General features: G+C 45.0%; 1 long non-coding RNA gene across 3 annotated transcripts in view; it reads left to right on the forward strand.

Annotated features, from left to right (window-relative positions):
* The window catches only part of LOC115089297, a 48,917-nt gene that overhangs the window by 16,273 nt on the left and 6,781 nt on the right, over window positions 1-25,863 (forward strand). Inside the window, exons 2-5 of one of the 3 annotated variants that reach the window (XR_003856050.1) lie at window positions 17,759-17,890; window positions 21,719-21,949; window positions 22,720-22,804; window positions 22,882-23,062. This is a non-coding gene — a long non-coding RNA (uncharacterized LOC115089297). Of the gene's footprint in view, window positions 1-17,758; window positions 17,891-21,718; window positions 21,950-22,719; window positions 22,805-22,881; window positions 23,063-25,863 lie in introns of those variants that run through there. The other 2 variants (XR_003856049.1, XR_003856051.1) reach the window with 2 other exon arrangements.

Consider the following 25,863-nt stretch of genomic DNA (forward strand, 5'->3'; position numbering starts at 1 on the left):
TCGCAAAGGAGTTCAGAAATGGCGTCCTGACTCCCCGCTGGACCTCCAGGGAGTTTTGGTAAGTCTTGGGGGGGGGGGGATTAAGGAGGGTGAGGGGTTTAAATTTTTATTTGCACGTATGGACATAGACTCAACTTATGGAATTCTCCATATTGACCGAAATTGACCCCCCCCCTTTCGACTTATGGACTTATGAACATAAACTTTTGCTCTGCACATCCCTATTGTCCAGTACTAGGAACAACACCTATACTATGGGTCCTATGTAATAATGCTTAACATGCATGCTAAAAATAGCAAACTATGCAATGGGACTTAATGCTAAGACGGTCCCTTAAAACTCTAACCTGTGCACGCTACAATGTGCGTGTACCTGAATGTAAATGAATAAGCCTCTTATGCAAATAAAGCCTTAAAATGGTATTTACAATGAACTCATTAATGCCAAAAAGCTGAACACGTGCCTCAGACTCAGACCTAGAACAGGCATTCCACTGTTAGCTGGCCAGCACCAGGAACACTCCAGGAGAGAGGGGGGGGGGGGGGGCAGCATGGCCATTTGGCTAGGGCCTACAATGTTCAAGGGGCCTACTTTTGTTGGGCAAAATTTTTAAAAAAGCTAAATATATCTATTTCTAACATGTATAAATAAAAATGTCAATTGTAATTGAAGAATTTGCTAACAAAAAAGCTCGTAAAGCCTTCTTAAATAAATAAAAATTACTTGGGAAATTTAGAAAACGATTTCTCTTATTAAGTATCACATCAGAACCTTACATAGGGGCCTACTTTTCTTAGCTGGCATGGGCCTAAGTAATTCCAGCTCTCTCCGGCCCTGGCCAGGAAATCCCCCAAGCTAACCTTGCACAATGCACCACTCCGCCTGACACTAAAGTAAGAGGCTTCTATGCCCTGACATGCTCCTCCCCCAATCCAGACCAACGAAGAAGGGGGCTCACACGTCCTGATCCTGCCAGATAAGAAGGGACCCCCCCTCTCTGTGCTCTGACATCTACCTAGATGATAGAGATGTGGTTCGTTTATCATGAATTAGGCAATTTCAACGAAATTGCCTAATTCGTGGTGGGTCGGGGGCCCCGAACCCCGAAACTGATTTTCCCCGAACTACGAGGAAAATTAGTTTTTCGGATTTGTACGGGGGAGGGGCACATTTTATTTTTTTAAATAAAAAAACACCCCAAGCATTAAAATTCACTGCAATACAACCCCCCCCCTCCACCATCCCGATCCCTCCCCAAGACTTACTAACATCCCTAGTGGTCCAGCGGGGACCCGCAAGGGATTTCTCCCTCCGTGCCGTCTGACTTTCGGGTCTGCCTCGATCAAAATGGCGCCGATAGCCTTTGACCTTCTATGTCACAGGGGCTACCGGTGCCATTGGTCAGCCCTTGTCACATGGTAGGAGCACAAGATGGTGCCGATGGCCATGTGACAGGGGCTGACCAATGGCACCGGTAGCCCCTGTGACATAGTAGGTCAAAGGCTATCGGCGCCATTTTGATCGAGGCAGGCCAGACAGCACAGAGGGAGAAATCCCTCGCGGGACCCCGCTGGACCACCAGGGTTGTTAGTAAGTCTTGGGGAGGGATCGGAATGGTGGTGGTGGTGGGGGGGGGGGGGTTGTATTTAATGTATTAAAGTGAATTTTAATGCTTGGGGTGGGTTTTTTTGAGCTTCGTTTTCCCATGTAGTTTTTTGGGCCGGTTTCGTTTTTCCCCGTTTAGTTTTTGTTCATTTTTCCAAAAAGCTAACCGAGGAAAAACAAACTTTACCCCAAAGAGTCTGACTCAAAAAATGACCCAGTAGAAAAAAACGAAGCTCATCTCTACTAGATGATTGAACCAGTGAGAAAGGTCCTCTTTGCCCTGGCTTCCCCCAGTGCCCCCTCTCTCCTCCCAGATGGTTCCCCATATCCTACCCAATGGGATAATAGCCAGATGAACATCAGAGCAGGAGACAGCTGGGCTTCCTCCCACACACTACTGGTTATGTTAAAAAAAAAAAAAAAAGAATTGTGCTAAATGACCTCTCATGCTGTCTTGGCACAACTTTTTCACAGATTTCAGATGTGCTGGGGGATGGAGGGCCCCCTTCTTCATGGATTCAGGGAGGTGGGGGGAATCCACCTCATGAGTCCAGTAGGGTGATGGGGATGATGTTGAGGTATGGTAATTTATCTATATAAGTCAACCCCACCCAGAACGCCCCCCCCCCCCCCCCCCCCCCCCTCGATTTATCCAGCTAAGTTCTTACCCTGGTAAAAATACCAGGCCTGCTCACCTCACGCTCCCTTCTACCAGCTCCGGCCCACTTCGACTGACAGTCTCTTCAATTGACCCAGTGGGGTCCTCAATGTCAAGGTCAATGTCTACTCGTACTAACTTCGACAACCCTCCCAGGGTTACATATTCCATACATGGAATACCAAGACGCATTCTCGAAACAGAAAGCAGATATCCTGCCTCCACTCCGGAAGTTTAACTGCCCAATAGATCTCTTACCTGGCTCTACTAAGGGCAGGACCTATCCACTCTCACTCCCAGAGATTCAGGCGATGTCAGCATACATTAAAGAGAACCTAGCAAAAGGTTTATAAGACCATCTACTTCCCTGGCAGGTGCCGGGTTCTTTTTTGTAAAAAAGAAGGATGGGAGTCTGAGACCCTGTATCGACTATAGGGGTCTGAACGCCATTACCCGGAAGGACCAGTACTCTCTCCCGCTCATCAGTGAGCTCTTTGATTGGCTGCAAGGGGCTCAAATCTTCACTAAGTTGGACCTGCGTGGAGCCTACAACTTCATCCGAATTCAGCCAGAGGACATCTGGAAGATAGTGTTTAACACACGAGATGGACACTATGAGTATGTCGTTATGCCCTTCGGGCTATGCAATGCTCCCACCATCTTCCAGTGAATGATGAACAAGATCTTCCAGGACCTTCTATACTCGTTCGTCGTAGTATACCTGGACGACATTTTAATTTTCTCCAAGGATCTGGATTCCCATCGTTCCCATTTCCAAACCATTCTCCAGTGACTCAGAGAACATCACCTCTATACAAAGATAGAGAAATGCCCGTTTGAACAATCTAGCCTTCCATTTCTGAGCTATATTATCTTGAGCCAAGGGTTTACCATGGACCCCGATAAACTTCAAGGAATCCGCGACTGGCCCCAGTCGGTAGGATTGTGAGCATTACAAAGATTCCTGGGGTTCACAAATTACTATCGTCACTTTATAGCAGACTACTCAACGCTGGCTGCTTCACTCAACGCCATGACAAAGAAAGGAACTGACCTTCGGGTCTGGAACCCTAAAGCACAGTCTGCCTTCCAAGCTCTGAAAGAAGCCTTCCGCATTGAGCCTTGTCTCCGCCATCCGGACCCTAGTCGTCCCTTCGTGGTGGAGGTTGACGCATCCACCATCGGAGCTAGATGTTATTGTGAGTAAGGTTTTGGGTGGACCCTGAGGTTGTTGACCACGCCCACGGGGGAAGTCCCGTGAAGGGCCACAGATCAGGCTCAGCTTAGGACACACAGCACAGATAGATCTTTTATTAACAGTATTGAGGAGCCACCAGAGGTGGCAGTAGTGAGCAGAGATGAAGCCCGGCTGCGCTTGTAGTTCCTCAGGGCTCTGGAACATTGAACCCACAATGGCTGTGCTGTAGTGAGAGAAACTGAGATAGTGATTACAATGAAGTACATGCAGAGTTCTGGAATAGAGCCTCATTGGTTGAGTACTCACACAGAGGTTTCCCTCGATAGGAATCACAGGAGCTGAAGTAAAGGCAGGCCTTCGAAGAGTGAGTACCTGGTTCCAGGGAACAGCTCTGAGAGAAGTAGATGGTAACTCATTGATGGTGTAGACAGCGGTATCTTCCAGGCAGAAGAGGAGTTCAGGCAGCGAGTCCGGGAACATGGGCACTCAAGGAGCGAGTACCAGTTCCAGACAGCGACCTGTAAGAGAAGAGAGAGGCCCCTGAGGAGCGGGTACCCCAAATAGAGTAAGTCCAAATAATGGAGAGGCAGAGTAGCTAGGTACGGAGAGCGAATCCCAACCATAAGGAGTTCACCAGTACAAATACCTGTTGCTAACTCGATTAGCTAGCAGTAGCGTAGGCCTTTTGTATCTGGGATGCATGACGTCATCACAGGGGGTCGCCCCTGAGGTTCGCGCCAAAGAAAGTATTTGAAGCAGGGCTGCACGGTGCGCACACCCTAAGGCAGCTGGACAGCATGGCGGGAGGCAGAGCCCAAGCCGGACCGGGGATGCCGGAGAGGACGGCAGGCAGATGCCACGGTAGCCAAACGTCCGTCAACCGTGGAAGGAGTCGCCAGAGAGGTAAGGAGGGTGGAATGGAGACATTGAGCAGCGACACTCGTAACACTGGGGCAGTCCTTAGTCAGTACTGTACCAAAGGAACTCTGGTACCATGTTCCTTTGGTACACTGAGAGGAATTATATGATCAGGGACCACAAACGTCTGGCCTTGAAACTCGCCTTTCAAGAGTGGCGTCCCTGGCTTGAAGGGGCGCAACACCAGTTCACTATCTTTACGGACCATAAGAACCTAGAGCACTTGAAAGAAGCTCAGCTACTCAATCCAAGACAAGCCCGCTGGGCCCCCTTCTTTGCACATTTTAACTTCGAGCTCTGCTACCGCCCGGCGGCTAAGAGCCTCCATGCAGATGCACTCTTATAGTCTCTAGAGCCAGAGGCCACTTCAGAGAACCTAGCACATTATTGACCCTGCCTGTGTCTCTCTTGCGGTTTCTACCATCGTACCAGCCGGTAGGACTGTCATACCCCGGTGGCTCAGAGAACATGTTCTCCATTGGGCTCACGACTCCAAGCTCTCTGGCCATCCCGGCCAAACTCGTACTCTTGAAATGCTTCAATGACACTACTGGTGGCCCAGCATAGTCAAAGATTCCCGAGATTATGTGGACTAGTGACCCGTATGCGCTCAACAAAAGCCCCCTACTACATGGCCCTGAGGGATCCTTCAGCCACTTCCTGCACCCACTGAAACTTGAACTAGCATATCTACGGACTTCATTGTAGAATTACCCCCTTCCAAGAGGTATACTATGATCTGGGTCATAATAGACCATTTCTCAAAAATGGCCCACTTTGTCCCCTTACCGGGGCTACCTTCAGCCCTGAAACTGGCTCGTTTCTTCTTGATGCACGTCTTCCGCCTCCATGGACTTCCACAAGAGATCGTTTCAGATTGTGGCCCTCAATTTGCCGCAAGATATTGGAGGTCCCTCTGTAAAAGGTTCAACATTTCCCTGAATTTAACCTCTGCGTACCATCCACAGGCTAATGGCCAGGCTGAGAGGACCAATCAATCCCTCAAAACATTCCTGCGATCATATGTTAACAACCAGCAGGACAATTGGGCCGACCTCCTCCCATAGGCTAAGCTATCTCACAATACCCACGTCGCCTCCGCCACAGAGGTTTCACCATTCTCGGTGGTCTTTGGCCGTCAACCCTGACTACCTTTGCCGATTCCACTCAGCATACCTTCACCCACAGCCCAGACCACAGCTCAGACCATTCGGCGCCTCTGGGGCCAGGTTAAGGAGCGGCTCTGCCAAGCAGCTGACTGAGCAAAACGCGTGACGGATGCCCATCGCCGTACTGCCCCTGTATTCTTGCCTGAGCAATGTGTCTGGCTCAGCACCAGACATATTCGCCTCCACTTGCCTTCCCAATGGCTTGCCCCTAAATACGTGGGACCATTCCCTGTTATACAACGGTTGGGAGCGGTCACATAGCAACTGAAGTTACCAACGAGTCTCGGTATCCATAATACCTTCCTTGTCTCGCTACTCAAGCCCTTAGTCTTGTCATGGCCTTCCCGAAGACCTCCTCTGCTGATGCAACACTCAGCAGAGTCCGAGAATACTCTACAGGTGAGAGAGGTCCTCAACACCCAAAGCTGTAGGGGGTCATTGGGAGTACCTTCTCTCCTGGGAAGGCTTCGGGCCACAAGAGAATTCCTGGGAGCCCTCGCATCACATATTAGATAAAAATCTCCTCTGTGAGTTCCATCAATGCCATCCAGACAAGCCCAAGCCGGTAAGGGGGAGGCCTAGAAGGGGGGTATTGTTGTGTGTCCCGGCTGCGTTGGTGCCATGACTAGGCCTGCTCACCTCGCGCTCCCTTCCGTTAGCTCCGGCCCCTCATCTCTGGCTGCCGCGGCCAGCTCCCACCGTCCCCGGCGCTCCCAGGCATCCCCAAGCCCTTCAGGGCCTTCTGACTCTCAGCGCTCCTCACGCAGAGGTTCAGTGTCCTCCTCGACGACGGCCCTGCTCCTAGGGGCACGCGGACCACGCTCCCTTTTGAAGGGCCCAGCGCAGGAACCCGGTCCGCAGTGCCTGGTGATGACATCTCGTAGTTCCTGCATAAAAGGCGAGGTCCTGTCCCCAGAACTTCACCTTGGCATTCGGGTCGACACTTCGGTGTAGCCAGTTGGCTGTTCCTTGTTCCTCTGCCTGATCCAGTCTCATTCAAGTGTTCCTGTGTTCCTGTTCGTTCCAGTGCTCCTGTGTTCCGTGTTCTCATGGTCCTCTTCGTGTTCCAGTGTCTCTCCTGTTTCCTGCCTTCATTCCTCATCTTGTCGTACCTCCTCGGACTGATTCACGGTACTGACCTCTGCCTGCCTGACTACGTTGACCGCTGCCTGGAACCAACCACTGCCTGCTTACTGACCATGTTGACCGCTACCTGGACTGACCACTGCCTGCTCATTGACCACATTGACCGCTGCCTGGAACCGACCACTGCCTGCTTACTGACCACATACGGACTGATCTCGGAACTGACCCTTGCTTTGGCTGACCATTCTCGGAGTGATACCCTGGCTTTGGCCCCTGCATTACACTCGGATACTCTATTTGCTCCTGTGACAACCAGACCAGCCTGCTCGGACGCTATCAGTGGTCTACCTCCAACTAGACCCATAGGTGCTGCCTATCTTGCCCGGAAGACCTTCATCTCCCGTCTCCTTCTGGAGGTCTCCAGTGATCCAGATCCAGGTCTAGTGCATCCATTCCTCATCAGCCATGCACCTTTGCTAGTGGTGGGCACACCTCTCTGCTACCTCTCCGGGAGACCCTCTGAGGCCCACCTAAGTCCAGGCCGTCTGGGTACCCAAGGGCTCAACCTGCGGAAACCCCGGATTGCTATTGGCGAAGCTCCAGCTAGCCTCTGTCTCCTAGTGTGATCTGCCTCCTGGTGGCAGGCGCTCTCTGGGTCCGACCAGAGGGCCGTACCAATCCTGCACCAGGCCAAGGTTCCACCTCCAGCGCAACACAAACCGCTGTAAATGTGGACCTCTAAATTTATTAACAGGACACACACACACACACACACACACTCACATAATGGTGATCTCATAAGCTTTCTTCCCTTTTGACAGCTGAAAAAATGTAAAGCCACAGTAACCAGAAGCATGGAATCCTCACAGAAAGTCAAACTAAAATAACTGGACTATGAAACTTCCCAATATAATGATTTAACCTTCCATGGCTGAAAATAATGGTTTTACTAATCGTAAAGAATATCATGGCCTAGATATGGCAATGAAGGGATTTAGCGAGTGCAGGAAACGACTAGATGAATTTTAACTCCATTGTTAAAAAACATGCTTATCACTGAGTCCTTCTTTCAAGGACTCGGTGATAAGCATGTTTTTTTAAGAATGGCAAGACCTTGTATCAAAAAGAAATATATATATATATTGTTCTTACTTTACAAAAATAGATACAGAATGTCAGCAGTTTTATGCTAGCATTGCCCCAGGGAACTAAATTGGAATTTTTTAAGGTAAAGGCAACAGACCATTAAAGCATATCTGTTTACGATTATAGAAAATGGAATAGAAGATCCTTGGAAAATGCTAGACTGATGGTTTCATCAAAGTTATCACTCCAGGTTTGAAAGGTTTATTAGGATGCCTTTTCATCATGCAGGTTTCAGTAACAGCATCATTTCCATTCTTAAACTCTTCATTTAGGGACAAAGACTATAGGGAACTTTTGTAACATCTGTTTCGAGCTTTTATTTTCCATTTCAAATTTGCCCATTTTCCCAAGGCTTGAAAAGAGCTATGTTTTTACGTGCGTTCGTTCTGAGCACTCCAACAAAGGTGAAAATGCAAGCATTATCTTTCAGCTCATTAAATGCAAGCAGTTGTATGGTGCTCTGCTTAGAATATTGATTGCACGATACATAAAGGAATAATTTAAAAAAAGAAGGCCATTTCAAATCTTGAAACGCCAGGTCCAGGCCCCGATCCCTCTTCCTTCTCGCTGATCATTAGTTAGAAGGAACCAGCAGGCTCTGCTCCGCCCCTGATGCATAGTAAAGACCCTTTCCCTCTCCCTTGAGCTAACAAACAGACCCTCTGGGGATCAGTCCTCACCCCTACTCAAGCCAATATGGCAAAGAGGAACCATTTGGGGCCCCATTTGAACAATGCCCACCTTGATTTTCTGTCAAGCCAGGTCATTGACTTGGAAACTTTTTTTTAACTTACTTCCTTTTTCCCATTGCCGCTGGAATGAAAAGTGGAGGCTACATCTGCCCCTGACCAGATGCTATTTTTATTTAGAAATTTACCTCTTCATGCCCCCTTCCCATGCTTCTGGGGTTCGGACTTATCATTCCAGAAGGAGACCCTCCCCCCCCCCCCCCCCCCCCCCATCTTTCCAAGCAAGAAGGAAGATTGATATTTTGTGAAATTTCACTAGGTGGCACTGTTCAACATGCAACGGCAGAGCTAGCCTAAATGCTTTCCAGTCCCTCCTGCCATTGGAGACTGGGGGCTCCAACAGGAATGATACATCTACATTCTGGAGGTGTGGGAAAGGGGTGACAGTGTTTGGCTGGAACCTTGGAGGAATTTTTTGTTAGTTCAGGGAAGGTGGAACTGTGGGTGGACCACTGGCATAGCCACGGGTGGGCCTGGGTGAGCAGTTGCCCACCCCACCTTTCACTCAGGCCCGCCCAATTTTTCCCTTCAATTTGCAAGTTTAACCATGCGGACGATAGCAAGCATCTAGCAGCCACCCAGGGCCAATGACAAAGAGCCAGCAGCTTCAGTGAGTATTTGCACTGAAGCTGCACTGCAGACGTTTTACTAACACTGCATTGATATCCAAACTCCCTCTGCAATAGAGAAGGGACTTCTCTGACTCCCCTTCCCCCTTGACAAGCTGCCCTCCCAAAGCCACCGCTGAGAAAAGTAAATGGGAAACTTTAACCTCCACAACATCCGGTGGGAAGCAAACAGGCATCTGGAATTTAATCCTTATAATGTCACAACAGATGGGAAGAGAAACCTTCAGTGTACAGTAGAATCGAAGCAAGGAAAGATTTATATTAAATGTGTAGCAGTAGCACACCAGGGCATTAAAATTTGCTCACTGAAACAATACAGAGAGTCAGACTGGCCGACGGAGGTAAGGCAATGTCTGAGCTCTCCTGTTGTACTTTGCAAAGGGACGGGCACTGCGCGGCCAGCAGAGGATCGGAAGGGGGCAGCTGACAGGGTGGGGGTCAGGTGAGAATGAGACTGTTGGGGATCTGGGGAGTGAATGTGAGGCTGCTGGGGAGGAGCTGATGTGGGTGAGGGAAGGTGTGAGTGAGACTGCTACTCAAAGGGGTGGAGTCTGGGGTGTGAGAATGAGACTGCTGGAGATAATAAGAGTGGGAACCCAGGCAGGGAGAGCTAAACTGCCGGCAGCAGGAATCTGGGGGTGAGAATGAAACTGCAGGGGTTGGGAGTGAGGGGGAAGTGGATGAGCATGGGACAGGGGAAATTGGGTATGTGAGAGACTGTTGGCAATTGGGGAAGGAGAAATAAGAGTGATACTGTTGCGGATGGGTGTGGGGGGGGGGGAGGGTAATAGGGGAAGAGACTTTCATCTCTCATGTCCCTCTCTTTCCCCAGCAGTCTCATGACTCAACCCTCACTCTCACCCTGTCTCCTTTTCTTTCTCATCCTGGGGAGAAGCATTGAGAAAGATAGAGAGGCTGCTGGAGATTCCTGTTCAGGAAACTTGACTGGCATGACAATTTATACATGCCTTACCAAAGTAATTTACTAAGGGATGAATTTTCAAAGACTTAGGTGTACAAACAGAGGTCCCTTTTTTGAATAGGGACCTACATTTACATTACTGTATATCTGAGTTTTAAAAAACCTGGCAGGATATTGCGATATGTGTTGAGATGTTTGTTTTAATGTAGACTAGTGTCTGGTCATGTTTAAGTATGGAATACTCCTTCTGGAAACATCTTTAAATATAACTCAAATGTTTCCATAGCTATATATCTGGTTTTAGCATTTGGAAAGTGCATGAAGACACAGACTTTAAAATATTAAAAGTATGACAACTATAGCAAACAGAAATATGATGTCAAGTGCACTCTAAGAACTTAAGAAATTGCCATGCTGGGTCAGACCAAGGGTCCATCAAGCCCAGCATCCTGTTTCCAACAGAGGCCAAACCAGGCCACAAGAACCTGGCAATTACCCAAACACTAAGTAGATCCCATACTACTGATGCAATTAATAGCAGTGGCTATTACCTAAGTAAACTTGATTAATAGCAGTTAATGGACTTCTCCTCCAAGAACTTATCCAAACCTTTTTTGAACCCAGATACACTAACTGCACTAACCACATCCTCTGGCAACACATTTCAGAACTTAATTGTGCATTGAGTGAAAAAGAATTTTCTACGATTAGTCTTAAATGTGCTACTTGCTAACTTCATGGAGTGCCCCCTAGTCTTTCTATTATCCGAAAGAGTAGATAACCGATTCACATCTACCCATTCTAGACCTCTCATGATTTTAAACACCTCTATCATATCCCCCCTCAGCCGTCTCTTCCCCAAGCTGAAAAGTCCTAACCTCTTTAGTCTTTCCTCATAGGGGAACTGTTCCATTCCACGTATCATTTTGGTAGCCCTTCTCTGTACCTTCTCCAACGCAATTATATCTTTTTTGAGATGCGGCGACCAGAATTGTACACAGTATTCAAGGTGCGGTCTCACCATGAAGTGATACAGAGGCATTATGACATTTTCCATTTTATTCACCATTCCCTTTCTAATAATTCCCAACCTTCTGTTTGCTTTTTTGACTGCCACAGCACACTGAACTGACGATTTCAATGTGTTATCCACTATGACGCCTAGATCTCTTTCTTGGGTTGTAGCACCTAATATGGAACCTACCATTGTGTCACTATTGCATGGGTTATTTTTCCCTATATGCATCACCTTGCACTTATCCACATTAAATTTCATCTGCCATTTTGATTGCCAATTTTCCAGTCTCACAAGGTCTTCCTGCAATTTATCACAATCTGCTTGTGATTTAACTACTCTGAACAATTTTGTATCATCTGCAAATTTGATTATCTCACTCGTTGTATTTCTTTCCAGATCATTTATAAATATATTGAAAAGTAAGGGGCCCAATACAGATCCCTGCGGCACTCCACCGCCCTCTCCCTTCCACTGAGAAAATTGTCCATTTAATCCTACTCTCTGTTTCCTGTCTTTTAGCCAGTTTGCAATCCACGAAAGGACATCACCACCTATCCCATGACTTTTACTTTTCCTAGAAGCCTCTCATGAGGAACTTTGTCAAACGCCTTCTGAAAATCCAAGAATACTGCATCTACTGGTTCACCTTTATCCACATGTTTATTAACTCCTTCAAAAAAGTGAAGCAGATTTGTAAGGCAAGACTTGCCTTGGGTAAAGCCATGCTGACTTTGTTCCATTAAACCATGTCTTTCTATATGTTCTGTGATTTTGATGTTTAGAACACTTTCCACTATTTTTCCTGGCACTGAAGTCAGGCTAACCGGTCTGTAGTTTCCCGGATCGCCCCTGGAGCCCTTTTTAAATATTGGGGTTACATTAGCTATCCTCCAGTCTTCAGGTACAATGGATGATTTTAATGATAAGTTACAAATTTTTACTAATAGGTCTGAAATTTCATTTTTTAGTTCCTTCAGAACTCTGGGGTGTATACCATCTGGTCCAGGTGATTTACTACTCTTCAATTTATCAATCAGGTCTACCACATCTTCTAGGTTCACCGTGATTTGATTCAGTCCATCTGTATCATTGCCTATGAAAACTTTCTCCAGTACGGGTACCTCCCCAACATCTTCTTCAGTAAACACCGAGGCAAAGAAATCATTTAATCTTTCTGTGATGGCCTTATCTTCTCTAAGTGCCCTTTTAACCCCTCGATAATCTAACAGTCCAACTGACTCCCTCACAGGCTTTCTGCTTCGGATATATTTAAAAAGGTTTTTACTGTGAGTTTTTACCTCTACGGCCAACTTCTTTTCAAATTATTACATTTAACTTGTCAACGTTTATGTATTATCCTATTTTCTTCTGTTGGATCTTACATTTAACTTGTCAACGTTTATGTATTATCCTATTTTCTTCTGTTGGATCCTTCTTCCAATTTTTGAATGAAGATCTTTTTGCTAAAATAGCTTCTTTCACCTCCCCTTTTAACCATGCCGGTAATCATTTTGCCTTCTTTCCACCTTTCTTAATGTGTGGAATACATCTGGACTGTGCTTCTAGAATGGTATTTTTTAACAATGACCACGCCTCTTGCATATTTTTTACTTTTGTAGCTGCTCCTTTCAGTTTTTTTCTAACAATTTTTCTCATTTTATCAAAGTTTCCCTTTTGAAAGTTTAGCACGAGAGCCATGGATTTGCATACTGTTCCTCTTCCAGTCATTAATTCAAATTTGACCATATTATGATCACTATTGCCAAGTGGCCCCACCATCGTTACCTCTCTCACCAAGTCCTCTGCTCCACTAAGAATTAGATCTAAAATTGTTCCCTCTCTCGTCAGTTCCTGAACCAATTGCTCCATAAAGCTATCATTTATTACATCCAGGAACATTATTTCTCTAGCGTGTCCCAATGATACATTTACCCAGTCAATATTGGGGTAATTGAAGTCTCCTATTATTACCGCACTACCAATTTGGTTAGCTTCCCTAATTTCTCTTAGCATTTCACTGTCCGCCTCACCATCTTGACCAGGTGGACGGAAGTGTACTCCTGTCACTATAGTCTTCCCCGACACACAAGGGATTTCTACCCATAAAGATTCAATTTAGCATTTTGTCCCATGCAGGATGTTTATCCTGTTGGACTCTATGCCATCCTGGATATAAAGCGGCACACCACCTCCCGGGTGCTCCTCTCTGTCATTGCGATATAATTTGTACCCCGGTATAGCACTGTCCCATTGGTTATCCTCCTTCCACCATATCTCTGAGATGCCAATTAAGTCTATGTCATCATTCACTGCTATACATTCTAATTCTCCCATCTTACTTCTTAGACTTCTGGCATTAGCATACAAACATTTCAAAGTTTGTTTTTTGTTTGTATTTTCATTCTGCTTTTTAATTGATAGGGATAAGTTAGAATTTTTTAGCTCGGGTGAGTTTTTAGTTACAGGCACTTGGATTACTTTTCTTATTATTGGAACCTCACTGTTGGGATGCCCTAATTCTAATGCATCATTAGTATCCTTTGAAGATACCTCTCTCCGAACCATGCGCTGCTGAGCGATTGTCGGCTTTCCCCTTTGTTCTAGTTTAAAAGCTGCTCTCTCTCTTTTTTAAAGGTTAGCGCCAGCAGTTTGGTTACACCCTGGTTAAGGTAGAGCCCAACCCTTTGGAAGAGACTCCCCCTTCCCCAAAAGGTTCCCCAGTTCCTAACAAAACTGAATCCCTCTTTCTTGCACCATCGTCTCATCCACGCATTGAGACTCCGGAACTCTGGCTGCCTCTGGTGACCTGCGCGTGGAACAGGGAGCATTTCAGAGAATGCTACCCTGGAGGTTCTGGATTTAAGCTTTCTACCTAAGAGCCTAAATTTGGCTTCCAGAACCTCCCTCCCACATTTTCCTATGTCATTGGTGCCCACATGTACCACGACAGCCGGCTCCTCCCCAGCACTGTCTAAAATCCTATCTAGGTGACGCATGAGGTCTGCCACCTTCGCACCAGGTAGGCATGTTACCAGGTGATCCTCATGCCCACCAGCCACCCAGCTATCTACATTCCTAATAATCGAATCACCAACTATGACGGCCAACCTAACCCTTCCCTCCTGGGCAGTAGGCCTTGGGGAGAAATCCTCGGTGCGAAAGGACAATGCATCACCTGGAGAGCAGGTCCTTGCTACAGGAACCTTTCCTGCTGCACCCGGTTGATGCCCTCCAATCATGAGACCTTCTTCCTCCAAGGCAGCACCAGGGCTGCCAGTCTGAAGTTGGGACTTGGCTACTATGTCCCTGAAGATCTCATCTATATACCTCTCTGTCTGTCTCAGCTCCTCCTGGTCTGCCACTCTAGCCTCCAGAGATCGGACTCGTTCTCTGAGAGCCAGGAGCTCTTTGCATCTCATGCACATGTACAACTTCTCACCGGCGGGTAAAAAATCATACATGTGACACTCGATGCAAAAGACTGGGAAGCCCCCCTCTTGCTGCTGGGCTACTGCCTTCATCTCAATTTTGTTCAGTTCCTAGTTAAGTTTTAGGTTGCTATGGGAGTAGGAATGTGTCTAATTAACATCCTTTAAATGTATTAGTGAATTCACTATATGTCTGGTAGTGGCCTACAAGGGACTGATCAAACTCTCAATAAAGTTTTTGTTGGGTTTTTTTGGGGTTTTTCTTTTTTTGTGAAAGTGGTACCTGCCTATAAATTAAAGGATGAGCTAGGGGTGGGAGGGTTGGGAAATCCAAACAGTCTAATTTCAGTTAGTCAGCCAGAGTGAATCACTGCTCTCTTGATTATCAAATGTTGGTACCTAATCAAACCAAATCACACTACCTCAACACCTTTCCAAGGTGAGTAACTGAACTGAACTTTTCAACCTTTTTACTTAGGTATCTACTACTCCTAGCATATTTCTAGCTTCTGGCTACTTTTTTCTTTTTTTTTAATACAAACACTCAGTTCTGCTTACTAGTTGCCTTACAGATTTTTAAAAATAAACACACTAACTACTGCTTACTAGCTGCCTTACTGACTGACCATTTAAAAATACAGTCTAACTTGTTTATTCGCTGCCTTACTTACTATTAAAAGCACAAACCCACAAACACACTAAATAATATTCCCAAATAGTTAACTTTGCCCCAATACTTTTGAAAAAGACAATGTCCCAAGCAAAAACTTACTGATTCCTTTCAGCCACCAGCAAGGTGATCCTCTCCTCTCAGTGCTCCCACTGGAATGTACTTCACTGAGAAAACTGATAATTTAGTCCTACTCTCTGTTTCCTATCTTTTAACTAGTTTGCAATGGGATATTGCTTCTTATCCCATGACTTTTTAATTTTCTCAGGTATCCCACTGGTTCGCTGTTATCCACATGTTTATTAACCCCTGGGAAAACCTTCTACTACGGATTGGGGGCAGGAATCAGGATAGGGTTTCTGCAGCGGAAGGCCCTTCTGTTATATTTCAAGGGAAGGAAGGGAGGAAGAGCTGGAAATGTTGTCCTCTGGCTGGGAGATGCAGGACTACTAGTGCCATGCTGCAAGCTCTGAAGGCTGGGCTGCTAAAGGCAATTTTAGCATGGATACTAATATTTTTTTCCAGGCCCTCTTAGTGACTCAACCACAATTGTGGTCTATGTTGCTCATGGATAGGAAAAGAGGGGTGGGGGGGGGGGGTCAGATGTTTTTTTAAAAGGGTAAAAGAAGGTAATACCATCAATCTTGCCTACTCTAAATATGTCTAAAGAAAAGAATGCAAGTGATACTTTTTGTACTGTGAATATTATAGTCGTACAATAGTAATGAGTGTTTACTTTCCAGGTTCCTGCGTGGTTCACACTTACGGATCTATTCATGTGCTGGATTGTTTTTCTGAATTAGTTCATAATTCTTTCAGTTTTTCAGTCCTCTGCTCCCTTTTATTTAATTTTATTAAGAATCTATAGTGTATTGTTCTGCAAAGCACTTTAGAGTGTTCCAAAACAGTCCCAAGGAAGACAATATATAATTGCAAGCTATCTCCTCTGCTGTGGATTGTGTTTCTTTTAAACATCATTATTATTTTTTTTTCATGTTTTCTAAACTGGCTATTCTTCTGTAACAGAATGTTATTAAAGCCTTCCTGTATATAATGAATGTCTGCAGGAAACCAGTTTTATTGTGGGTTATTTGATACTGCCTATTGTAAGCTGACAAGTTTCTGAAATTACATAAGTGGCTGTCATTTTGATGTCTGATGCTAAATTTGTTTCTTAGTAAATAGAGTCATACCTTTTGTTCAAAATGCAATTGCTTTGGTTTCTAAATGAACTGAAAGGCTCATGCAAGAATCGCTACCAAACTTTATGCCTGCAGCACCAATGGCATAGCATGTATAGATACGTAGGCTTCTTGTATGAATTTCAGAAAGGTCAAATTAATTGATACGTATTTCGTAAGTTATCAAATTAAAATGCATAACATTTGGCGAATTGGGGTGGGGAGGGGGGGCAGATTTGTCAAAATGATATACTAATGGTGTAAGTCTATCAATTTGAACCCCACCTGGAAACAGAGAGCAGCTTTTCATTGTTAAGAAAAACAGTTTAAACGAAATATTGAGATACAATGATTAGTTATTTCAGTTGTTCTAGAAAGTGGAATAGTATGACAAGGATTGGAGCATGTTAGGAATGCCTTACTTTTTATGCATTTCCTCTAAGCAAACACTTCCTGCCACTGCTGCAGACAGGATTCTGAGCTAGATGGACTTTCAATGCCATCCAGTTCTTATGATTTACTCTCTAAAATTGCTCAGATTCCCCTCAGAACTCACTATGGGGCCGATGCAAAAAAAAAGTGCTGAAAGTGGGGGCTGAGTGTTCAGCACTGGCTTTCCTACACGCGCCCTCAGGCACCTCTCCTGGGGGGCACTATGCAATATTTAAACTAGGGGTCGCATTGTCAAATGGGCGTCCATGAGCGGTCGGCTGTCCGCCGGTTTAGAAAATGGACGCTGAATTTATCAGCATCCATTTTTCTAATCGTCACACAGCCAGAGGTTCGGAAAATGGATGCCGGCTAACTGGGCAGCCGTTTCCCGAACCTGATCGCTGGCACTTTAAAAAAAAATGTTTTTAAATCTTTCCTTCCTCCGACTTAATATCGCCACGATATTAAGTTGGAAGATGTACAGGAAAGCAGTATTTTCTGCTTTTCTGTAAAACTTTTTGGGGTGCTCAGAAATTAATGTTTGCTCCGGGCAGGCGTTAATTTCTGAGTGCAAAAATGTGTGCATTGGACACACATATGATCAGCAGTACCCACTGGCCCAGTTGTATTTCGTCACACAAATGAGGCTTGGGGTAAAGGGGGGAGGATAACGGTACTTGATCAAATGGGATTATAAGAGGTTCCTCCTATTTTATATAGTGGTATTCTGTGGGGTTCTAACACCCCCAAAGAGCTAAATGTACTTGTTATTTAGTAGAAATGTATATAGTTGCATAGATCAATATCCATGAGTAGATAAATGTGATATCTGATAACTTGAAGTGATGTAAGTAGAAATGTATATAATCATAAAGCCTAATAAACTTGTATAGATTTGTAAAGACTGTCAGCCATGTTTACAGTCCCATCTGTTTTCTTGGAATGAAGGGAGAGAAATCCCATCCTCTATCACCTTCTCTCCCAGATGGAGGCCCCAGGCACCAAGAGCACAAGGACCGACAGAGTCTGTTGGAGGGGTATCCCACCAGGTTGGTCCCAGAGCCAGAAAAACCCCTCAAGGTAATTGGGCATTGTAGAATGCCACTATATGCCAGCCCAGCATCAAAGCATTTCCACAGCACTGACCTTTGGCTCAGCAGGGATGAAGCACTGATTTAAATTGCACTAAAACATGACAATAGAAACAACAGTTAGCAAAATGCTTTCTTTCAAGTGTGTCTGAATGAGAAAAGGAAGGCAGAGCTAGTGGAAAATTATGTTCCCCGTGAGTGTTGCTAAAGCATACTTGTACACATTATATGAGGTAGAAAATTAGTACTTTGAATTGTTATGGTTAGATTTGCAGTAAAGTGTAAACGTTAGCAGTTTTTGACAACTTTGTCTATGGTTTGTCATGTAGTTCACCCACTGAGAAAGAAATTTAGTTGCTGTGAAATGATGAAGTGGGTGAGTGACTGAGAGTGTAATTTTAGGCCCTATCAGCAATAATGCTTTTTGTTTTAGCAACGGGAGTTACCCTAGAGATGAATAATAGGCTTAGGCCATGTGCAAAATCCACATTTCTGATCAAATAGTGCATCATTTTTCCAAATATTAAAGATAGGGATGTACTGTCATTTTAATATGGTATGTAACTGGAAGGACACGGGCTGTAACGAAAGCATGCATTAGATAATGGGAGTTACAAAAACCGTGGCAGACGACCTGGCAAAAAGAAAATGAGATTTACTGGTCAACTACTCTGGTCAATGAAATTTGCTGGTCAAAAGCTCTGATGACACAAATTAGCTAATTCAGAGCCTGACTTACAAAGCTTTTTCCCCGTAGACACAGAATGGGAAAACGTAAATCAGGCCACTAGTACTGAAGGAGATGGTAGAAAACAGAAAGAGATAGAGGAAAGCAGAGAGCAGTCTATAGCAGTGTTGTTAAAAAATGGTCAAGATCGGAAAACAGAGAGGAAACCAAGAGGAAAGCAGAATGTACCCCCTATCCAAGTATACCTCTAAGACTAGAGGGCACACTCGATACTAGGGATGTGAATCGTGTCCTCGATCGTCTTAACGATCGATTTCGGCTGGGAGGGGGAGGGAATCGTATTGTTGCCGTTTGGGGGGGTAAAATATCGTGAAAAATCGTTAAAAATCGTTAAAAATCGAAAAATCGAAAAACCGGCACATTAAAACCCCCTAAAACCCACCCCCGACCCTTTAAATTAAATCCCCCACCCAAATAACTTAAATAACCTGCGGGTCCAGCGGCGGTCCGGAACGGCAGCGGTCCGGAACGGGCTCCTGCTCCTGAATCTTGTCGTCTTCAGCCGGCGCCATTTTCCAAAATGGCGCCGAAAAATGGCGGCGGCCATAGACGAAAAAGATTGGACGGCAGGAGGTCCTTCCGGACCCCCGCTGGACTTTTGGCAAGTCTCGTGGGGGTCAGGAGGCCCCCCACAAGCTGGCCAAAAGTTCCTGGAGGTCCAGCGGGGGTCAGGGAGCGATTTCCCGCCGCGAATCGTTTTCGTACGGAAAATGGCGCCGGCAGGAGATCGACTGCAGGAGGTCGTTCAGCGAGGCGCCGGAACCCTCGCTGAACGACCTCCTGCAGTCGATCTCCTGCCGGCGCCATTTTCCGTACGAAAACGATTCGCGGCGGGAAATCGCTCCCTGACCCCCGCTGGACCTCCAGGAACTTTTGGCCAGCTTGTGGAGGGCCTCCTGACCCCCACGAGACTTGCCAAAAGTCCAGCGGGGGTCCGGAAGGACCTCCTGCTGTCCAATCTTTTTCGTCTATGGCCGCCGCCATTTTTCGGCGCCATTTTGGAAAATGGCGCCGGCTGAAGACGACAAGATTCAGGAGCAGGAGCCCGTTCCGGACCGCTGCCGTTCCAGACCGCCGCTGGACCCGCAGGTTATTTAAGTTATTGGGGGGGGTTCGGGAGGGTGGGGGATTTAATTTAAAGGGTCGGGGGTGGGTTTTAGGGGGTTTTAGTGTGCCGGCTCACGATTCTAACGATTTATAACGATAAATCGTTAGAATCTGTATTGTATTGTGTTCCATAACGGTTTAAGACGATATTAAAATTATCGGACGATAATTTTAATCATCCTAAAACGATTCACATCCCTACTCGATACCAGAGCTGAGTTCATGAATCACTTCCTAATGGGGAGGTGAATCGTTTTTCTAACGATTTGAAATATCGTACGATATTTCTAAATTCGTTAATATATTGGGTAAAAAAAGAAACGATCACTTTTCCCCCCGAATTTTCATAAAAACTTTTTTTCGGGTTAGCACGTGCTAACAGGAGTTAACGCGCACTAACAAAAAATCGTTTATTTTTGCTGTTTTTTGTTAATTGTTTTGCTATTTTTGTTAGCGTGCACTAACCCTAAAAATGATTGTTCACTAAAAAAACAAAACAAAACGGGGATCCACGGGAAAACGAGATTTTTCTGCAGCCAGGCAAATTCGAAAGCAGGAACGATCAGGCACCCGATTCACATCTCTACTTCCTAATGCTGGCATGAGTTTTTTGGAGGGGGCAAGGACCCAAGGCGGTGAAATAGACACAGTTCAAGGAGACACTGAACAATAGGTTAAATGTTCAAAAATAAAGTCTTTTACTGAAGAAAATAGTTTTCATTAGCAGTCTTTGTAGCCAATGAAACAGATACAGTTCTATCAACTGGAAAGTGACAGTCACAGTCTTCAAACAGACTGAAGGTGGCTCGGTCCTGTGTTGCGCCTGTCCTAGGGTTCATCTTTTTCCCTTTACTGGAACTTTATTTAGGATCCCTTAGGCCTGATGCTAGGTCACCTGAACCCCACACGGGCCTCTTGAGGTCGCTGTCCTTCCAGATGCTTAATTTCTTACTGGCAGAATGGTTGCCCCTCTGAACGCTGCTCAGCTACTTAGAAACTCCTCTAAGCCACGACTGGTGGCTTCACCCCTTAGAGCCTGCACTCCTTAGGCACAGACCATCACCATCCTGCAGCCAAAAACCTGGAACAGATTTTCCAACGAAGGCAGAGAAAGGAAAAAAACAAAAAAAAGCCCCTCTGCCTCCAAACCTGAGAGAAAGCCAGACAAGAGTTGTGCCTCTCCCAGATTCCCCCTCTCAACTCCCCTTGGTGACTTTTGAATCACTTTTTATAATTTATTTAGAAAGGCCCTGTAGGGAAGGGTCAGGGCTATCTTTCAACCTAAGTTATACTCCCACTGCTACACTCTCGGCTACAAAATCCCACATTATAAGAAAGGGTAAAAGTCTGGAGGGCTTTCCATTGAGCACGGAAAGAGCTGACTCATCATAGTTGCCAACCTTTATATTGAAGATGGCACAATAATGACAAGGGATGGTAGAGTAAGAAACATATCCTTCTGAGAACCAGTTTTACACAGGCCTTTGTGCTGCTCTTCAGAATTTTTTTTCCCATTCAGAGGTAGATGTTTTTCACTTGTGTCACTGGTTTTATACAGACAGAAAGAGCTGCCAGCTTCTATAATTCAGAACTGAAAATATGAAGCCTATGCAATAAAGCTTAGGGTGTATGAATTAGGGCCTTTTATGTGCAAAGATCTGTGCTGGATTTGTGTGCATAAAAATGCAGAACAGGCATAGAAGTGGCCTTTATGTCGGACAAGTGGATTTTCAAAAGGTTGGCAAGATGAATGCACTGCTAGTGCCACAGGCAAATGCACACCAGAATAGGGTATTTCGTGGTAACTTAGTAAATTATGGCAGAAAAAGACACAGATGGCCTGTCCAGTCTGCCCAGCAAGAATGTTTAGAGTTGTCACTGCCGCTCTGTGCATGTTACGCCAGTGCTTTATTACCGTCCTAGGGATCCTTTGTGTTTATCCCTTCCCTTCTTGCATTCCAGTATTGTTTTATTCATCCCCATCTCAACTGGGGGAGTATTCCAGGTATCCACCACCACCCTTACCATGAATCGAGACTGTTCCGGGGTGAGGTCTGGAAGTGCGCATACATTCAAGTATTTTATGAGTCCATCTTTCAATAGTCTGCCTAAGTCACCAATTGCGTGTGCAAGGGGGTCCGGAGATTTATGCTACCACAGGAGCCACAATGCGTATTACTGCAACCAAAATATGTGAGTCTTGTGTGGTTTTTTTTCTGCATCAGTATGTCTGCCTTCTTTGTCTGGCTTTCTTTGCAAGCTGTAGACCTTTTCTGTGTGTCGATTTGGCAGTTTTTTGCCTGCTGTTTGGGTGGAGGGTCTGGCTGGATAAGAGTGCTGCTATGGGAGCTGTTAATGTGTGCATGATGTCCAATCTGCATCACCACCAGAGGAAGAGGCAAGAGGAGATACTTCATGAGAGTAATTATAGGCCCAGGACCCAGCTTTTGGACTTGTCAGAGGGATATGCAGGTTTAGGTTCAATAAGGAAAAGGATTGTATATCTCTGCCAGCAGTTAGAGGAGGATCTGTGACCTTCCACATAGAGAGGTCACGCCTTGCCAGTGCACCTAAAAGTCACTAGATCCTTGGCTTTTTTTTTTTTTTTTTGCCACTAGCAGCTTCCAGACCACTCAGGGGGGGGGGGGGGGCACAGATGGAGCAAACCAGTCAGTCACCTCACATTATATTACATAGCTTGTGAGTGATCTTCTTAGGAGAACCAATCCAAATATTTCTTTTCCTGGAGATATACAGCACCAACAGCAAACAATAACAACATTTTTTGACGTTGCTCATTTTTTAAATCAGTTTTGGGGGCTATTGATTGCATACTCATTGTAATCAGATCATCTGCTTGGAGTCAGTCCTACTACTGCAGTCGCGAGGTTTTGCATGTCTTCAATTTGCGGGTGGTATGCAATGCCACAAGTCTCATAACTGATGTCTTTGTATGGTTTCAGAATTCATGCCAGGATGCCTTTGTTGTAACAGTCAAGCATACATGACTGCTTTGAGAGTGGCAAAATCACAGAGGATGGCTTCTAGGTAAGCAACCAACCAACTACTCACTATCTAAGCTTTGCTCTGTTCTGTCATTATGTTTCTAACAATCTGTCTTGCAGCTCTGCAGAAGGCGGACCACTCAACCTCACCATTGAGCATCAACAATGCACTCCACTTTTATCACTCTAACACTCACCTGCCTTCTCCTCTACAGGTAATAGAAGCTATCCCCACAAAACCTGTCTTAAGATCACCTATCACTCCCCCAGAGTCCTGCAGACAAGTGCTATAAGCAGGCACCAAGGCAAACCAGGGTAATCATAGACAGAATTATCAGCCTTATAGGGGGAAAATCTGTTAAACAACCACACTAAGGCTTGTAACATTGTTCTAGCTTGCTGCATTCTACATAATTTAGCTAAGAGCCCCCAGCAGCCTCCTTTTGAGGTGGGATGTGCCAGAGCTTTCTGACAGTGAGGAAAAGGAGCAAAAAGAAAAGGAACTGGATTTGTATCATAACTCCCCTCTCCCTCCTCTCTTCCAGGATATAATATTTAGGTCCTTCAGTCCTTATTCTGTCACAGTCAGGCATACATGAGCACATTCTAACCATTCTTGCAGAGCTGGTATTGATGATGCTCAAAAATCAAACCTTTTCTGATGGAAGGAAAGCTGTAGAACTAGGGGACAGAACATGAAGCTCCAAGAAAATAGATCCAAGAACAAGATCAGGAAATATTTCTTCATGGAAAGAGGGGTGGGTGTATGGATTACCCTCCCAGAAGAGTTGGTGAAGACGAGATCGGGTATGGAATTCAAAAAGGGCGTGGGATAAATACAGATGATCTTTAGTGACTAAAGGATGGAAATGAAGAAAATGAGTAATCTGTGTTAATTGGGGTAACTTGCAGAGAGCGGCAATTACTACTATTAACAGAAGACATGGGGGTAACCTTCACAGAATGGCCGTTACTTCCCTAGCGAGTTGCTGGGCAAACTGGATGGATCACTTGGGTCTTTTTCTGCCATCATTTACTATGTTACTAAGTTAAATACAATTAAATTGTTGTGCAAAAAATGTGTCGACTGCTCAAACAAAAATATTTTTTCTTTATATGTTTGTTTGTAAGGACCGCCACTCTGTCAATCTATTCACCATACACAGGCTGAATATGATTGGTCCGATTTTCAGATTTAAAAAAAAACAAAAACATTTTCTCAATGTATTCGAAAATAATCACCAGGATCATAACATTCTACCCTCTTACCTTATGCCGTCATAGTCCAAAAGAAGATATAGTGAGCCAATGAAAATATATCTATATTCAATAAAATACTTAGCTTATATTTAAATGGTTTGCTATCAAGTTCCCAGACACAGAGCCGTGTTTCGTTAAAGACTGATTCAGGAGGATCTTCCTTCATCTTAAAAACTCACTCGTTGACAGTCTATCAGCCTTGCATATTTAAAAGTCTGTAAAAAAAAAAACATGGAGGAAAAAAACGTGTTTAAAAGGGAACAGGAAATGACATCAGCTGATATCATCACATCATCCAAATCCAGAACAACCCGGTCTCAGGGCCAGCTGGTGCTATTTTTAAATTGACATCAGTAGGGCAGGAGTAAGTGAGCATTGTTCCTTTCTCTTTCTTCCTCAAGGACCCTCACAGAAGGCATAAGTTTAGGCTAGGGATGTTCCCAGCCCTGGGAGAATTAAAGGGGCCAGAGTGGGGTCAGAAGGGCCCAAGGAGGCCTCGGCTGGGCTTGGTTCAGCCCAGCCAGATAGTCCTGGGCCCCCAAAGGGCTTGGAAGGGTCCAGGGAGGCCTTGATAAACAGCAGCAAAGCCTGTGCAGTGGACCAGCATCCAGGGGGCCACATTTTTTAATAAACACATTTTTGGGGTATTATTGGGCAAGGTCATTTTCAGTTTGAATGTGTCATTAGTTTAAAACAAACTCACATCCCTACTACTGAGAAGATCCTTCCTTGTTGCTCTCTCCCAGAAGTAAGACTTGGCAATCTAATCTCCAAGTCTATCTGGCTAATTAGATTTAATGGAACCGTCTTCCAGAAACTTGCCCAAACCTTTTTTTAAATCCACCTACACTATTAGACTTGACTACATCCTCCAGTAACAACTTCCACGGCTGAATTGTGTGTTGACTGAAAAAAAAACTCCACTTTCGTATACTACTTTTTATTTTTTTTTAATTTATCAGTTAGTTTCATGGAATGTCCTCTAGTCCTAGTACTATCCGAAAGGGTAAATAATTGCTCCCTACTAAACTGGTGCACACCATTCATGATCTGGCCCTCTATCGTATCCCCTCTCAGTCATTTCTTCTCTAAGCTGAAGAGCCCAAACTAGTCAAACCTTTCTTTCTATGGGAGCTGTTCCATCCCCTTTATTGTTTGTTTGGTTTTTGTTTTTTTTTTTTTCTCTTCTCTGTACCTTTTCTAGTTCCACTAAATCTTTTCTAAGAAAGGTTGACCAGAGCTACACACAATACTCAAGGCATTTTTGCAACATAGATTTATGTGAAGGCATTATGATATTCTCTACTCCTTTCTGAATAATTCCTGATATTCTATTTGCTTTTTTTGACTGCTGCTTCACACTGATCCGAGGATTTCAATGTATTCTCCTCAGTGACTTCAAGCTACATTCCTTGCAAGGTAGCACCTAGTGTGGGATCCAGAGTTGGGTACATGCAGGGGTTAATTTTCATAAGATTTCCACACATAAAACTGGCATATATGCACGTAAATACCATGTCCACTCATATATGCTATTCTGGAAACATTGCAAGTATGCGGGTATTTGCAGAGATGCACATAAATATTAAAAGGGGCAGTTTAGGGGACAATTCCTGGTTCCAAAGTAAGCAAACAAGTTGTTATAAGTGTATATGTGCACAAATTACCGAACTTGTCCGTACACTTTTGCCCCTGCTAGTTAAGTCATAGAAGTGAAAGTGCACTTGTCTTGTGTCTGCAGTTTTTGAGTGGGAGGACTCGGTTAAGAGGCAGGGAGTCAGGGTGAAGTGCTAGAGGGTCTGGGTGAACTGGTGGATATGTCAAGGAACCAGTGATTGCAAG

The sequence above is a fragment of the Rhinatrema bivittatum genome, chromosome 4 (assembly GCF_901001135.1).
Source record: "Rhinatrema bivittatum chromosome 4, aRhiBiv1.1, whole genome shotgun sequence".
Taxonomy (NCBI): Eukaryota; Metazoa; Chordata; class Amphibia; order Gymnophiona; family Rhinatrematidae; genus Rhinatrema; species Rhinatrema bivittatum.